We start from the raw sequence: 9,077 nt of genomic DNA on the forward strand, positions 1-9,077 counted from the left end.
TCAGCTTCAGGGATGACGTCTGGCTTGGAGCTAGCTCCATCCGGAGTCTATGCGTCCTGGAATATGATTTTTCCGCAATCTCAGGTTGTTATATCATATTGGCATGAGCATGCATGGGATGAAGATATGCTGCATGACTTGTATTTCAGGTTTGGCGTACCTCTCTACACGATCGATCTGATTAGAGCCACGCCAATCGAGGTGGGGGCGAAGGATGTGAGGTGTTAAAGTCTAACTAGTCATGGCGAGTTCTCTGTGACCTCAGCCTGGGAGAGCATCCGGACGAGACTGCCAAAGTATGAGATTTTGGGACTGATTTGGAACGAGGGGATGACCCCCACCATCTCAATTTTTATTTGGAGATTGCCGTATGGTAGGCTGTCGGTGGATGAGAAGTTGGCAGCATCGGGGTGTTGAGTTAGCGTCTAGGTGCGCACAGAAGGAATTTAACAGGTTCCCTTGGTCCAGCAAATCCGCTAGATCACGCGGTCTAGGAACTCGTTGGTCGTAGGAAATCCTGGTCGTCGGACACACAGAGCACTCTTTCAAAAACCCTCAACCACTTTACTAAACCTAGTATAGGGAAGTAGGGATCGATCCCACAGAGATGGATGCGTAATAATCATGTTCAAGGATTTGGACTTGTTTTTGGGGTTGGCTGCTGCCACGCATTTTTCTTGGGTTGAGGAAAATAAACTTAACTTGGTAATTTAAAAAAAACTGCTACGCTAACAGCTGGATCTAGGCGAAACAACAAGCATGCTAAAAAACTACCCGATCTATCGCTAGATTTAAGAAACTACTCTAATCACCTAGACATGAGAAACAAACTGACCGTGGGGACCATGACTGAAAAAGCCGAGTACGGACGAAAAGCTGGCAAAACAACTAACTCTGGTACTAACGAACATCGACATCATCTTCTTCAACCAAATTGCGTAAAAACTCAGAATAAAAATCACATGAACCAAATCGGAACAGAGCAGACTGAATCTAAACCATTTTAATGAGTAACAATTAAGAACTAAACAGATCTACAGATGCTAGACGAAGTAAAATAGAAAGCAAGCGGAAAACTCAAAATCCATGCACAACTCAACCTCCTCGCTTCGGATCCAACCTCAGACGCTAAATCCACTCCGGATCCAAGCGCCTGACACAAACTCCAATGTTTCACAACTTCAAATTTAAACAACAACCTCCAATAAATCAACAAACCACAGATCTATCAACAAAATTCCCAGATCGAGTACTACCGCAGCAAAAACAGAGATCGACATATAACTTGTCAAAATAAACTCTCAACAGCAGGATCTATGTAAATCAACTTGAACAGATCACAGATAAACGCAAACAAACAGAGTGAATAGATAATCAGTAGCATCGACAACCGAATCGACTCCCAAAAGTGAAGTTCGACCGTAAAAGTGCAAACAAACTGAGTATAAAAGTGATTGTATCTTCGCCCACACGCGGACGGTGTTGCAACTGAAACTTTCTAAAGAAATGAACCCCTTCGTAACCCAAACTACCCCAGATCTCCCATTCCCATGTGTGTTATGTGTGTGAGCTAAGAGTGAGCGAAAAAAAAGTCCTCCTTTGTGTGTTGCATGCTCTTCTATTTATAGGCGTTGGAGTGGGGCCCAGCGAGGTATAGATAGACTTTGTTGCCCTCAGCTACTGACTCCCTCCTTCACGCCTTCTTTTTTTTTTTTCTCCTTAGCTTCTGCTCATTTTACTTCATTCCTTCGCTAGATCGTTTCCTTCAGCACTTCCTTGATCTAGCGATTATGTCACACACCTGGCTTATAAACCGTGTTAGACCCAGCAAAATGTAACGCTTTTCACCATATAACCGATGCATGAAATTACCTTATCAAACTGCTCACACTTAAACCATACTTGTCCTCAAGTATAAAGACAAGAATAAAAAGAAAAAAAAAGAATAAGGCGAATTTCAAGCAAAGTTATCCCCTGACCGACTCCTTGGACTCTAGACAGACTCCTAGACCTAGACACAATTAAAAACTTAAAAAGTTTAAGAAAAACATACAAACACATAAACACATATGCATGAGCTAGCTTCAACTTTTAGGCAACCGTCCCCACAAGATTAAGGTCAATCCAATAGGTTGCACTCCTCCAAATAGGCCCTTTCCCTTCCTCTACCTAGCCATTCTGTCAGCTTGTCAAGATAGCCCTTTTTCTTACCCAATTGTTGGATTCACTCGATCACTCATTCCTCACCAGGGATGTTAGGATCGATTCTCTCTTAAGTTATTGCCACACCACTGAAGCGTCGGGTTATGAGAGTTCCTCCTTTTCCTGGGTCAGGCTATTACTGTTCCTACCCTTTAGGCAACTTCCCCCTGGACTTCGTCCAGCTTATTCCTCCTTATATATATATTTTTTATTTTCTCCCCCTTTTTTTTCTTTTTTTTTTTTTTTTTTTTTTTTCTCTGGACTTTGTCCAGCTTATTCCTCCATTTCCTCCTCTCTTCTGGACTTCGTCCAGCTTATAACACCTTACCCTGGACTTCGTCCAGCTTATACCTTCATAACCCAATTTCCCATTTTTCTCCTTCACAACTCTTCTCCCTAAGCATTCAGTGGTGGCCCTTAAACATGTGTTAGCTCGAAGTTAGTTAAGGCTTATAACTCGCTATTATAGTAGGGCTTCACAACTAAGTAAGCAAGGGCATCCTCCATCGTTCTCACTTCACTCAGATTGACTTGGCTTATTAAAGGAAAAAGCTTCTAAGTTGAAATGCCTCCTACTTTCAATTACTCTCACTAAGGGGATCATGCCGTATTATATTCACTGGCTCATGCGACAAAACTTAGACTTACAGACTCTTAACATGCAGACAAATTAATGCATTGACTCCTCTCCCCCTCCCACTTCACTCAAGCTTGTCCCCAAGCCATCGTCGTGAAGGGGGGAAACAGAGAGATCAATGCAAAACAACAAAACAGGTTATAAAAACAAAAACTTCTCACACTTAGACCAAGCATTGGGCTAAGTGGGAGAAAAGCACAATAAAACAGAAAATACAAACTTCTCACACTTAGACCAAGCATTGGGCTAAGTGGGAGAAAAGCACAATAAAACAGGAAATACAAACTTCTCACACTTAGACCACGCAGTGGGCTAAGTGGGAGAAGACACAAACAATTATAAAACACACATAGGTAACAGAAATAACAATAAAAAAAAAACTGAAAGCATGAAAATTAAAAGTTACTTGGTCATGGGGTGGTGATTCACTTCTGGGGCTAGCTCCTTCGAGAGCCAGACTGGGGTGGGATTCCGGGTCGGGTCATCCTTACTTTCTTCTTTGCTGGCTGCTCCAGCTCTTCCTCCTCCTGTGCTGATTGTTCGGGTACTGGCTTCCTCACTATAGACTTTGATTTAGATGGGGCTGGAACTTGTTTGGGAACGGGCGGGGAGATCAACTGCTTGAGCGATTGCTGCGGTTGCCTGACGGAGGGACTGCTCTGAATGGGCTGCTTGACTTCACTGCTGGACCCAGGAGTTACCTTCGACTGGGTCAAGGGGAGCGTCTGCTGCAGCCACTTCAACATTTTCATCGAAAGCTCCACCGCTTCCGTCATTCGCTCATTTTGTTTGGCGCACTTCACCGCCAAATCTGCAATGTTGCCCCTCAGGGTCTTCACTTCCTCCCGATTCCCGTTCAATTCCTTTCTGATCCCACCAAGTTCCTTTATCATTTCCCTCCTCATTAACTGCATCTCCTTCTTCACATCCTGGACTTCCTTACGTAGCTCTTCAACCTCTTCACTTGGCATGGCTTCCTCGGCTTCCTCAGGCTCTGCTTTTACCTTGTCTCCTAACGAGTAGAAGAGGGTCTTAGCGCCATGAGTCTGCAGCAACCCCTTGTTGAAAAAATAATCAACACTGAACACTTCCGGGGGTTCGCACATGACTACCAACGGAGCGGCCTTGGCAATCTTCATTTCTATGTTTCGTTGGAGGTAGGCGCCGAGGAGGTGGCAGGTATACATATGACGCGCAGGGTTGCTCGTCATTTGGTGGCATGCCTGAGCCAGCCAATAGCCTAGGTGCACCTTCACGCCTTTCGCCATGCACCATGTGAAGTAGAGGTCGGTAGTTGTAAGAGCTGAATTAGCGGTACCCATCAAGTTGTAACTGACAAACGTCTGAGCAAAGCGGAGAATTCGGTCTTCAATGTGGGAGGCTTTGGAGTAGCTGGACTTAAACGTTCCCGCCTTGGGGTGCGTGATCAGTTCCCATGCCGTTTGCACCTTGAAACCGGGCGTGTTCTTCGGCACTCCAATCATCCTTTCATTCCATGCCCCCTCTTCATCCTCGGCTTGGGTAAACAACCCCATTCGCAGAGACCATTCCCGGATGCTCATCTCATATTCTTCATTAAAAAGCCTGAACGTTATTGAATCCGCGTCGAGATCAGTGGTGTTCTTCAAACGAAAGGTGGAGAAAAACTCCCTTGCTAGATCCACGGGCACCCTCTCCTGGCTGTGCTGTAATAACCACTCAAACCCTATCGAATAGATACAAGCGCGGAATTCCTTGTCACATGCAATCATTTTAAGCTCCCTTGAGCTGTACTGCTTCCCAGATTTGGCCATCTTCCCAGCGCTACATCTTTCCTTGTACACTGCGGTCCTCTTCTGATCGTCGAACTGCCTCATCTCCTCTAACAACTCTTTAGTCAGCCAGACTTCCGGACGTCCTGGAATAGGCTCTTCTTCAGCTTCTTCAGATTCATAATCGGGCTCAGGGATGGGCTCGTCTTGTTCCTCGATAGAGGGATCCTCGGTTATAGGGGAAAGGGTCTCCTCGACCTCCTTGACGGAGGGAGCTTTCCTTGACCGAGTAGATGAGGTCGCCGCCGCCTTCCCTTTTCTCGCCATTTCCTTGGCCAGGCGGTGTTCCTCTGCCTCTGCAGCATCAGGAACTAAGTCATCGACTTCATCGAGGAGACTCCTCCTGGTGCGCCTCCTTTCTGCCCTCTCATCTATCTTAGGTTCATCTTCATCCTGGTCACCCACCAGGTCCACAATCAATTTCAGCCCTCCCTCGGGCTCCGGTACTCCAGTCGCAAGTAGATCTGCTTCTTCCAACAGCTTTTCCGGGGTTTCCCCTTCACGTTCCACTATCGGGGTCGCCCCCTCAATATAAATGGGGTTCTCCCCCCAGACACCACTTGGGGTCGCCCCCTCTTCCACGAACTCAGGGGTCGCACCCCTGAAATCAATTGGGGTCTCATCCCCAGTTTCCAAAGGGGTTTCCCCCTCAGCAACATCCTTCAGGGGTTTCCCCCTCAATCATACTGTCCACAATAGGGGTTGCCCCCTCCACAACTTCATCTAAAACAGGGGTTTCCCCCTCACCATCTTCTTTTCCCTCAAAACTAGGGTTCTCATCACCGTGCTTCTCTGTCTCATCATCTGTTCCGCCGTTTGTTGGTCTATCCTCCTCCGGCCGTTCGTGTACCGCCTCCTCTTTCTCCGCCTCCTGTGAAGCGGTTTCTGCGCGTTGAGATGTAGACTCTTGCGGTCTTTCTTCACGAAGATTCGCCGGTTGTGCTGCCGAGTCTGCCGGAGTCGTCAGTGGTGGTACGACCGGCGCGGACGTCATCAGGCTAGCGGCGAACAGGGCATATACTTCTTTTGCTTTCTCGACGCTCCCCAATTTCTGCGTCAATTCCGCCAACAGGGCTGGGTCGTATACCGTGCTTTGTGAACTTCCGGTGAGTTGGGTTGAATCCATCACTGCAGATCTGAAATTGAAAGAAAATCTGGTCGAATTTGGGTTAGGGTTTGTTTTCTAGAGAGAGAATGAAAGTAGAGAGAAGGGAGAGTAAATTCAGTTTTTTTTTTCTTTTCGATCAATTTGGGATTATTGGAGAGAGAGAGAGACGACGGTTGCTTTTCTGATGAAAGGATGGTGCAGTTGCAGGCATGATGTAAGCAACCGTACAACTTCCATAATTATCGGCAGATTTGAAATTCAAATTTTCTCCGTCCCTCCTTGACCTCTTCCTTCAAGTTTCCCCTGATTTCTTCCTTCAGATTCTCCTCCAGACGACTCCCTAGACCATGACCCTACATAAAAAAATTGAAGGTTCCAGACTCCCAGGTCAAGGTTAGAGTATAAAGTATCGGTTTCCTTCGGAGTCTGGTGCTTCGAAAATATTTTTGGATTTTCTAAGTTTGAAAAGTAATTAAACTATTTACACACTTCTTTAGAGTATTCCCGAGATTCCCTGGTTCAGTTTGTATTTTCAAAATTGTTAACCTACTACTTGACCCAGGAATTCATCGAGAATATCCCCTCGTCCGTCTAGGCGATAGTAGGGAGTGCATGTAGTGGAACTTCGTCCACCACACACAACTCGGAATTATCCCTATAGACTTTCACTCTATGACCATTGACAAGGAAAGGAACAGAGTTAGGAGCACTTCCCTGGATCTCCACTGCTCCGTTTGCGCGGATGCCGACGATGGTATATGGGCCGATCCATTTAGACTTCAATTTTCCTGGCATTAGCTTGAGCCGGGACTGGAAAAGGAGCACCTTCTGTCCCACATGAAGTTCCTTGACTCGGAGATTCTTATCATGCCATAACTTCGTCCTTTCTTTGTACCACATGGCAGACTCAAATGACTCCAGCCGAAGTTCCTCCAATTCTTGCAATTGTAACTTCCTCTCTTCTTCGCAAGCTATCGGCTTCATGTTCAGTTCTTTCACTGCCCAGTACGCCTTATGCTCAATACCAATAGGTAAGTGACACATCTTGCCAAACACAAGCCTGTAAGGCGACATTCCAATAGGCGTTTTAAAAGCAGTTATGTAAGCCCACAATGCGTCTCCGAGCCTCTTGCTCCAGTCCTTCCTTGACGGATTAACTGTTTTCTCCAATATCGCCTTGATCTCGCGATTAGAAATCTCTTCCTGGCCATTAGACTGGGGATGGTACGGAGTCGACACTCTATGGTGAACACCATATTTCTTCATCAAAGCCTCGATGGTGCGATTACAGAAATGAGTTCCTTGATCCGAGACGATGGCCCGAGGAACTCCATATCTGTTGAAAATATTGGCCTTCAAAAATTTTGCCACCTCCTTCGATTCGCATGTTGTGGTGGCCTTAGCTTCTATCCACTTAGACACATAGTCTACTGCAACCAATATATACGTGTTCCCACAAGATGATGGGAACGGTCCCATAAAGTCCATTCCCCACACATCAAAAATTTCGCACACGATCACCGGGACCTGAGGCATCTCGTCCCTCCTTGAAATTCCCCCCGTCTGCTGGCACCTCTCGCAACATTGGCACAAATCAAAGGATTAGAAATCTCTGCTTGGCCATTAGACTGGGGATGGTACGGAGTCGACACTCTATGGTGAACACCATATTTCTTCATCAAAGCCTCGATGGTGCGATTACAGAAATGAGTTCCTTGATCCGAGACGATGGCCCGCGGAACTCCATATCTGTTGAAAATATTGGCCTTCAAAAATTTTGCCACCTCCTTCGATTCGCATGTTGTGGTGGCCTTAGCTTCTATCCACTTAGACACATAGTCTACTGCAACCAATATATACGTGTTCCCACAAGATGATGGGAACGGTCCCATAAAGTCCATTCCCCACAAATCAAAAATTTCGCACCGATCACCGGGACTGAGGCATCTCGTCCCTTCTTGAAATTCCCCCTGTCTGCTGGCACCTCTCGCAACATTGGCAGAACTCAAAGGCATCCCTTTTTAGCGTCGGCCAATAAAAACCGTTGTCCAAAACTTTCCTCGCTGTCTTCCTCGGTCCAAAGTGACCTCCACATGCTAAGGTGTGGCAATGAATTCACACATCTCTTTGTTCCCATTCGGGAATGCAGCGTCTAATCACTTGATCTGAGCACATTTTCCACAGGTAAGGGTCGTCCCAAAAGTAATATTTAGCTTCACTTCTAATCTTCATCCTCTGGGCCCGGGAAACTTCGTCCGAACTTGGCATCTCTCCCGTGACCAAGTAGTTGGCTAAATCAGCAAACCACGGTTACTGCGTTCAGTGTGCGCTTCCCCTTATCCGATTCCCCTAGACCGGTTAGAGCCAAAACTGCTTCCCAGTTAAGTGGTCGAGGAAATTTCTCCAGAAGGTACAAATGCTCCTCGGGGAAGGCATCGGGTATGGCCTCTTCTGTTTCCCCCTGATGTATTCTGCTCAAATGATCGGCTACTCTATTCTCCGTCCCTCTTTTGTCTCTTACTTCCCAATCAAACTCCTGCAAGAGTAACACCCAACGGATTAATCTCGGCTTAGACTCTTTCTTAGCCAGCAAGTACTTAATCGCCGTGTGATCCGTGTGATCCGTGAAGAATATAACCCTCGACCCATGGATGTAGGGTCGGAATTTTTCAAACGAGTATACGACAGCCAACATTTCCTTCTCCGTGGTGTCATAAGTTTTCTGAGCCTGATTCAGCGTCTTGGAAGCATAGAAGATCACATAGCTTTTTCCATCAATTTTCTGTCCTAGGACAGCTCCCACAGCAAAATCACTCGCATCACACATTATCTCGAAAGGATGGTTCCAGTCTGGTGCCCTGATAATTGGTGCTGATACTAACCTGTCCTTAAGCAACTGGAACGCCCTTTCGCATCCTTCGTCAAAGACGAATTCCACATCATTATGTAACAATCGAGTGAATGGTTGCGTGATTTTTGCGAAATCCTTGATAAACCTCCTATAGAACCCTGCATGACCTAGGAAGCCTCTCACCTCTTTTTGGTTCGTAGGGTATGGTAATTTTGATATCACATCCACCTTTGCTTTGTCTACTTGAATACCTCTCTCAGAAACCACGTGACCCAGGACAATGCCTTCAGTCACCATGAAATGACATTTCTCAAAATTCAACACTAAATGCTTCTCTTGGCATCTCTGTAACACTAGATCAAGGCTGGCTAAACAAGTATCAAATGAGTTCCCATATACGGTGAAATCGTCCATGAATATCTCAATGCATACTTCCAACAGATCCGAGAAAATGCTCATCATACATCG

Source organism: Salvia hispanica, chromosome 3, assembly GCF_023119035.1.
Source record: "Salvia hispanica cultivar TCC Black 2014 chromosome 3, UniMelb_Shisp_WGS_1.0, whole genome shotgun sequence".
In the NCBI taxonomy this organism is placed as follows: domain Eukaryota; kingdom Viridiplantae; phylum Streptophyta; class Magnoliopsida; order Lamiales; family Lamiaceae; genus Salvia; species Salvia hispanica.